Source organism: Anneissia japonica, unplaced genomic scaffold (genome assembly GCF_011630105.1).
Source record: "Anneissia japonica isolate Jap-2015-1 unplaced genomic scaffold, ASM1163010v1 scaffold2652_len1590060_cov184, whole genome shotgun sequence".
In the NCBI taxonomy this organism is placed as follows: Eukaryota; Metazoa; Echinodermata; class Crinoidea; order Comatulida; family Comatulidae; genus Anneissia; species Anneissia japonica.
The window spans coordinates 1032851-1040122 of NW_022699919.1; positions in this window are offsets into that span (position 1 = coordinate 1032851).

The window sequence follows — 7272 nt, forward strand, 5'->3', positions numbered from 1 at the left end:
GGGTCTATACAGTATATAATTTTGCTTCACCATGTAGGTGGTTGTAATGGTAGGAGATACCTTTTCTGTTAGTTGTGTTAAAAGAAACTTGTGCAGTGTTCAAACCCATTTACATTCAATTATTTTATATCAGAATTATTTAATTCCTTATTGCTAATCAATCTGAATAAAATATATAAAGTCACACATTTCTCAGGGTGGAATAGGGTTTTCTCACTTTTGCAATGTATGATTGTTTTTTTGATGATTTGTTGTATATTACACATTATTATCTATCATGTCAAATAAATAACAAAAATAAACTTATCAAACATTCCTAACCTTCTGAAGTATTTAATTCGTTTGAATACCTTTGGTTTATGCCTTCTTCAAACTACTACTGTAAGTATGCATAGAAATTACATGCCTTTCTCGTATCTTAATTTGAACAAATATTTTGGTTGCTAAAGGTATGTTGTTTTTTTGAAATCTAATAAGTGATCGATAATAAAACAGAGGTATGGTTACTGCTCTAATCATCATTTAAGGCCAAATTAAAAAAAATACTAGTTTCTCATCCCCTCACGCATCCAATCAATTTTTTTTTTTTTAATTTCCTTTATTTTACGAAATGCTCGAAAATCTAGCTAACTCGCATCAGTAAAATTCCTCTCTCGATTGTTCTTGGTTGGGGATATATATGGTATGAATCATGTCTAGTGCTTCTTTTATTTGTTTTCAATGCCGTGTCTACTTGGTAAAAGTGAGAAAGTAGTAGCTGTTTTCCATCTTGGATTTGCCATTTCGGAGTAAAAAAAAACCAAAAAAAATGCCCTCATTCTCATTTTTTCATAATATTAAGACAAGAATATTAGGAGTTTCTAGATTCTTTCGTATGTCCTCCATTTCTTATAATTTTAAAGGTGAGGAATTAAAAAAATAAAAATTTTTAATGTTTAATATCAATAGCTGCCAGGTTGATAGGTGTTGCTGGGTTGAGAGACAAACCCACCTCAGCCCCACTATGGTTTTGGCTGTTTGGCTGTTGCAGATTTTTTTTATTTTTACCTGGTGTCCAGAAATGGCACTCTTAGACTTAAAAAGTGATAGAATGTTCAATTTTCAAAAACAAAAATTTAAAACCTACAAAATTGGGTGCCACTAAAATTAAAATCAGACCGGAATTGTGAAGTATTATGATTCTATTTTAAGGTAATTTATCAGAAAAGGCACAATATTTCACAAAGCGCTTGAGATTTTAGTGGGCCTAGCATAAGAGCTTGAGATTGGGTCCATATCGCTTTATCATCATACTGTATCATTTCTTCACTTATTTTAATTTATTCTGGTATAGAATATATCAAAAGCCATTAGGAGCACATGGCTGTTAAAAAGGCCGTTTACAGTTTAATAAAATATATAATATTGAAGCAAAACATTGGGGAAAGAAATTTATAGGGCTCCATTCTGATTATATAATTTTTTCTCTACAGAGTACGCCATTCAGTAACTGTCACTGATGGAGGCGATGTAACCCTGGCACTAATAAATAGAACACTAAGAATACTGTAATGTATTTTACAAATATTTATAATCATTATTTCAGAGGTACTCAAGTTTGCTAAAAATATTGAAGATATATAGGGCGGGTCATATGGGCACATATGGTACATTCACGTTCCTTATTCCGATAAGCAATAAGGCTGCCCCACATTTTGGTTTTTCCACATCTTGGTAGTTGTCCCACATCTTGTTTCCCCTATCATTTTAAATCCCACATTCAAACCATGTGTAGCCGAAACCCCATTAGTTTTTCAATCCATAATTTATCTGTACATAGAATATGTTCCTGGATAGATCATACATTATAACTGTGTTATTATTAATTATTAACCCAGCTGGGGCGGATGCAGGTGGTGAAGACGGTACGATCGCACACCCCCTAAATTGTATTAATTAAAATTGTTGTATATAAATGTGCTTGATATATTAATTTTATCATAATGATAAGAGTACCAGTAAGATTTTTAAAGTATGAGAGTGCAATTTCCAGGCACGTTGAGGTCCATATTCTCAAAATGTTCTCACCTTATCCCACGGTTGGTGCTGAGGTAGATACTCACACGCCCCTGCCTCCAAATCCATTTGTCCCAGCCCACTGAACCATCCCTGGTGGGTACATAATATTGAAGAATCAGCCTCCATTTCCCAACATCTCTGTTGCCATAGGCAAGTTTAAGGAGGCACAGCTGGTACAAACCCTCTAATTTTTGGATAGTTTATATTAAACAAGTTAGGAATAAAAAAACAATTATATTCAAATGTAAGTCAGAGTGCAGATTTCAAGCAATCTGGAGATGCCATAGACTTAGCTCTGTAAATTCCCTCCCTTAAACTTAGTAGGAATTAAATAACATTAGGCCTTGTTATTGATTCATATTATACGTAAACAGGGAGGTATAACCTAACAGCTCAAATTAATCTACAGTAATCATCATCATCAACACTCTTCTAGGCTGGAGTCTTGCATACCATGGAGGCTTTTGACACCATTGCCTTTGCATCTTCGCAATTACCAATAATATGTGAACTTGACCTGGTTAGCATGACCAGAACAGGTGCCACACAACCAATTTGCAACAAATGAATGATGACCATGCAGATGTGCAATTCCATATGTAAATTTATGTAAAATAAGGATGTCATTACAAAATGATAGTCATACAAATGTCATAAGCCACACCGTATTAATAGACGACATTGGTCACTGCCTGTGGGTTGACGTTTTTGTTGCATTTTCTGATTAGTGGCGTAACAACCCTTCAACTGGCTAAAGACTGGGGCCCAAGACCTTAACAGCTTTTTTATCCCAAATACTGACCAAGCGGAGACTTTTAAAAGGCAGATCCAGCTCTCAGGGTAGTAGGGTCAGAAGAAGCCTTAACCCAGAAGGCCTCAGTACTCTTTGTGATTGATGGCAGTGGTAGCTGATGATGATGATGATGGTGATAAAACAATTCTTTATTATTTGAACATTAGATTTAATATTACCATTATCGTTTTTGGGTATATTAATTATTTACTATGGAGCCATAGTCATACAATTTTTTTCAAATATGCTGCTGCGTTTATCGTTGAATTGGCAAATATAATATATGCCGATAACAATTAAGATAAATTAATATAGTTGCAATTTATAATGATGAATTATACAATTACGGTGTAATAATTAAAGAAGTATGGTAATGTGAATGATATAAATATAAGTATATTACCATTATTGTTATTGTCATCAAAATTATTATAATCAATACTATTAGATCATCACTATTTTTACTATAATTTTATTACAGTATTAATAATAGTGATGATGTAGATGATAATATGTGAAAAAGAATTTTTTTTTTAAATTGTATAACAAATTTTAAAAATGAAAATTATATTCAAATTTTAAGTCTAAAAGTGTCATTTGCAGCCATCTAAATCAGGGGCCATAATCATAAAATTTTGCACCTTAGCTCCAACGATGGTTAGGCTGAGGTAGTCTAGACCCTGCAACTGGCCAAATATCTCCCTGGGCCCCCTCTATTTATTTATCCTATCTGCCACTAAAAGATATGAATAAAGTATTACTAAGACGAAAGTGCTGCTGCATCATTTCGAATACAGTGAATGCCTATAGGGGCATTATGATATACATTTCAAGGTTGACATTTAAAAATGTGGGATCTAGAATCCTTAAACATTTAGCTATCAGCAGTTTCTATGTCAACAAAAATTCCAAAGGTGTTTGTCCACTGAGCATGCTCACAACGGTGTGATTGAAGTCCAAAAATAGACACGGCTGAGATCAGTACAGTAGTACAAGGTTCTAACAGATTTTTACATGAGATATTTTATGGCTATTGGCATGATCAGCCTATACTGAAACATGTTCACTTTATCATTTACGTTATATTGCTGTCTAAATATAAATGATTTTATTTCATTTATTTCTCTTAACATAGGTATCCATATACAATACAATTAAAACAGTAAAACAAACCCAAAAAAGAAAAAATTGGGTCATTAAAACAATAAATGAGAGAGGAAAACCAAAAAGCGAACTGGAATATACTATTAAGTGATTTCTCTTACAAGAAACTATTCAATAAATATAATATATAAATATACCTTTAAAAATCTATAATAAAATATATTTCCTCAATTTAAATTATTTGTATTATTATTGTTATTGTTTCATGTAAAGATAAATTAATATTCAGGCTTGTTATTTCTCACTTGATAAAAAAAATAAACAGTTTTAAAGACTTGTACAAAATAAAATTAAAATTATGAACATGAAGAATATTCCAACAAGTTAATTGGAAAACTCTAAACATCATGGTCAATACAGTTAGCAGGATTACAGATTTTTAAACATTAATACAAATTATTAAAAATAATAAAAACAATGGAAAGATATTATTCTGAAGGTCATTCCAGCACAGTTTTTAATTTATTCATCAAATTGTGTATAAAATTACCTACATTCCAAATCAGTGAAATCTGGCGACATATAAACTAATGCATATTATGTCAGAAGTTGGCAAATTCAGGTCGTGAATGAAAATGGTGCCCTTGCAAAATTGTTGTAACCAAATCCTGCTTTATAGTTAATTTACTCTTCACACCTCCTCCGAAGTAGGACGCTCAGAAGTCAGATGGGTATCAAGAAAATGTGATTGAATGAATTTATCAAATTATTTTAAAAGTAGATCTATTACTTTTTGCAAAAGTATACAAATGTGAATATTATTGTGTAATCTAATTTCTTAAATATTATTCCAAAGATTTCCATGCTCATAATTATAATAAAAGAAACAATAAAATATGTTTATTAAAGATATTAAAAAACCAATGTTAATAAAAAATGAAAAATATATTAAACAAGTAATCTTACAGTTTAGAATGGCTCTAAGTAAATGACATTGAGTGAAATTTATTTTAAAAGATTAAAAATTAATTAGAACAATAATAAGATTAAATGAAGAAAGAAAAGAATTTCATCTAGTCTTCAAAACATTGGTTTCAGTGGCAGATCCTGGAATTTGAAATAGAGAGGGCACAGGGAGGGACTTTCCCAGGGGCTGAGGTAAGAAAATTAAGATCATGGCACTTCCAGAATGGCACTTTCCAACTTACATTTACAATTCTCCCTTTTTCTACATTTTTTCAATAATTTTCCCCCTCCTCACCCTTGAATCTGCCACGGCATTGGTTTTATATATCGCATAATGTCATGCGCCTCGACATTCACATCACACCCCCTTTTTATTCTGTATACTGAGGAACCAGTTTGGGCAAGGCACTACCTACAGTTATCACCACTCAGAGTACAAGTGGTTACCTGGTAGTTCCAGGCATTAATGCAAGGATTCCCAGGGAGCTAGCAGGGGCAGATTTAGGGGGGTGGGGGTGCCCCAGCCCCCCCCCCCTTTGGGAGGTAAAAAAAAGGAAAAAAAAGAATGAAAAAAGAGAGAAAAAGAAAAAAATGATAGCCCAGAATGCCTCAAATGTTATGTTCGGGCGTCTAGAACTATTATATAACATTTTTATTGGTATTTTGTAAATGCTGTGTTGGAAGTTATACAATAGCTTTCTTTAGTTGATTGTTGTATTCAAACTAAGGGTATGTTCAGACTCACGGAATAAGAGTAGCGTCTGTCTCTTATACACATCTAGATGTGTATAAGAGACAGTTTTCCGACAAACATAATTACACAAGTTAGTGCATATGAAGCATTGAACTGAAGATGTGTATAAGAGACAGGTGTAGAGTTATATAACTTTATGTTGTTAAAATGTGATTTGTCCTTATTAATAACAAATACAAATAGGTTACATAATCATAATTACATAAGCATCAAAGCATTATTTTCCATTATGTATACATTAGGCAATAAATGTTGAATCAATTGCTAATATCACAGGCTTATCAAAATTGATGCATTTGCCTACGCTTGATAATATATGTTTTTGACACTTGCAAAGGTTAACAAACTTATTAATTATAAAAATAGAAAGTTGCGGGAATTAGCAAGGCATTGATCTCACGCTTAGTATCGTAACATTCTTGCTATATGTATAATGATATCCCACAGTGCTTAGCTTGGTTTCTATTCAGCTCATTCAAATCATGCAACTGTAAAACAAGAATTTTGCTTTTGCTGATAACTTGAATTACGGGTATTTTTGATATTTAATTTTGTCTCCATAATTTTACATTGTCCTTTTTTCAACAGTTATATATTTTGATGAAAGTCTATTGTGTTATTGTTGATAATGTTTTGAAAATAGATTATTTTAATATGTTAATTTAAAATATTACATCCAATTGAATTGCTACAGATAATGGGAATTTTACTCCAAACGTCAATTTAAATACCGTTTAAAGCATTGCAGAAAAATGAAAAATCTGTGTCAATCCTACAAATTCAATATCCTGAATTCAGCTGGGCAGCATTCCTTGCCTCCAAATGTAATTATTCTTTGCTCTATATTCTGTGATTGGACAAAATGTAGCCTTACATGCCCAGCAGTGATACTGCCTCTTTAATAGATTGATTGTTCTTATTTTTTTTAAATATTCATAAGGTTTAATGTACCTGTATTAAGGGTCTCTATTATGTTCATTACTGAAAATTACTGGAAAGAAATCACTTGCATCTGCTTGAGTGTGATAGTAGTTATCAGGGGCGAATCCAGAGGTGTCCGAAAGGGAGGCCAAAAGTGGGGCCAACCGAGACAACAATACCCTAGCTAGGGGGTCCAGCGTTCCCCCCCGCAATTTTTTTGTTTTCTAGACGCCTGAAAATAACCTCCGAAGTGTTGGGCGATCAATAATTTCTTTTTCTTTCTTTCTTGCTTTTTTCTTTGTTTTTTAACTTTCCAAAAGGAGAGGGGGGTGCAAACGGCCAGCCTGGCCCCCTTCTAAACCATGACCATGATATGGTGTTGCTTGGGATTGAAGTACTATTGGTTCGAGAAAGGTAGGTAGGACTATCAATTGAGTTGGGGCTATGAGAATGTATGACAGATCAGGAAGTTGTCAGTTTAAGTGTGATGGAAGGGGGCTTGGAAGAGAATGTGTTTGGTTTGGAGCTGGGGTATATCGTAAGCGTAGTGAGATGTGGTAGGTTTAAGAATTTATTATATATATATATATATATATATACATATTCATTCTGGTAAATGCAAATCAATATAAAAAACATTATACTGTAGTAACAAAATATCAGCAATTCACAAACG